Raw genomic sequence first — 2,044 nt, forward strand, 5'->3', positions numbered from 1 at the left:
ATGTTTAGAGCTTGGGTAGTATTTTCACCCAAAGAGGTAGCATGAGTTATGAGATCATGAGCAGTAGTAGTGAAAGAGCCTAGAGTTAGAGGAAAGTATGCAGAGGTTAAGCGATTTAAGAAAGGAATATAGTGTTTTGAAGAGTTATATTACTATAGTCATGCACCAAGTAAGTTATTGATGAGGAGTTTTCCCTTATGGGTAGAGTAAGAATCGCTAGTCAAGATGAGATAGAGTATATATTTGTTAACCAGAATAGAGTTGATGTCGATGTGCTATCGTATTAAAGGAGACTAAATTCATGTGTTGAATAAGAGAGCAGAGTATTTATGAAGTGATAGATCTAAGCTAGGCTTATGATTTGTTTGAGAGGGTCATGATGTTCAGAAGGTTATAGAACTGATCAAGTAATGAGGTATAGTATGGTAGGAGAGCAATCATATTGATATTCGGGTTTAGTAATCAACATTAAGCTTGAATTTGAGATGAGTGTCATGATCAAAAGAATGGCAACATGAGGGTGATGATGTTAGTCTTGAGATTTGATCTAGAAGACTTGACTTAGAATAGGTGAGGAATTGAGGTGATAAGCTACAATAAATATGAGTGGTACAAGTGAGAGACCCTAACCTTTAGATAAGGGCAACGAAGTGTGTCTAAGTCACAAGAATAATAAGAGCATTAAGAGGTGTACCGAGAGGGTATGTAACCAGAAGAGGTTAAGGGAAACACCTTAGAAAGAGGTCTTAGTACCGCTTATAGAGAGTTTGGTAGGCATGAGATTAACTTCTCCCAAGTGTTAGATTAAAAAAAGAGGTAGACCATTTAGAGATGATGGAATATGTCCATAGCTTTTAAGTGTTAGCTTTAGACCTAAGGGGGAGATGACAAGATGAGAAATTGAGTCAAGTGTTTGAGATTAAGATGGTAATGAATTCAAAGAGTTTGGGGGATATATTTTTAGAGGTCCATTTTGTAGTGGAGTGATGTTAAAAAAAGGAGGTTGATGTTCTTATCGTGTTAGTGATGGTGTGATAATTCCATCTAAGGTTATTAACAATGAGGAAGAAGAGGATTAGGTTTTACTAAGAGAAATAGTTAAATGAGAGCCCTTAGTTGGATCTGTAAGGAGTTGGTTAGTAGGAGTTCATGCAGTTGTTCGAGTACTAAGCTTGAATGTGGTGGTAAAGAGTAATAGTTTTGGGATGAGATTCCTTATAGAGAGGTATAGAACCCGAACCTAAGGATTTGGGTTAAGCTTGAATATATTAAGATCATACCATTATACGCACACCTTAGTAAGAGTAACCCAGTCCAGTCGTAATTCGAGGACTATAGTAATATAACTCTTCAAAACACTATATTCCTTTCTTAAATCGCTTAACCTCTGCATACTTTCCTCTAACTCTGGGCTCTTTCACTACTACTACTCATGATCTCGTAGCTCATGCTACCTTTTTGGGAAAAAATACTACCCAAGCTCTAAACATACCACCTCATAAGGATCTCAGCAGAAACAAGGCTTAAGGAAAAGAGTACAACTTGCTTTTAGCTCAACGCACGATTCATATAATATAAGTGCATTCCTTCTGAACTCAACACTTAACTCACACATAGGCTTCTCTCAAACCCCTCTGAAGTCTCATGACTTCCTCAAGATTTTTGCTATGAACAACTCATCGACAAAGGACTAACTTCTCTATTCAACCACCTCTAGTATGACGGGTAGTTGAATGAATCTGAGGAACACACAAGTATGAATAAATCTCTATGACATAGCTCTATTGCACGACTAAGAGTATGAAAGAAGGGAAAATTTTCCTAAACGTATGTAGTCACTTATTTATAGAAGTGGGCCCCTCACAACCATAAATAAGATCCTACTTGACACGGCTTCATAGACACCCTAGGACACTTGAACCCTGGTCTCTGATACCAAGTTTGTCACGACCCGAGTCTACACCCTGGACGTGGCCGGCACTCAAGAACCATTATTGGTCCCCAAGCGAACCCTCATCCAGGCTGACTACAAGCGGAAGACTAA

Source organism: Solanum tuberosum, unplaced genomic scaffold, assembly GCF_000226075.1.
Source record: "Solanum tuberosum cultivar DM 1-3 516 R44 unplaced genomic scaffold, SolTub_3.0 scf00013, whole genome shotgun sequence".
Classification (NCBI taxonomy): Eukaryota; Viridiplantae; Streptophyta; class Magnoliopsida; order Solanales; family Solanaceae; genus Solanum; species Solanum tuberosum.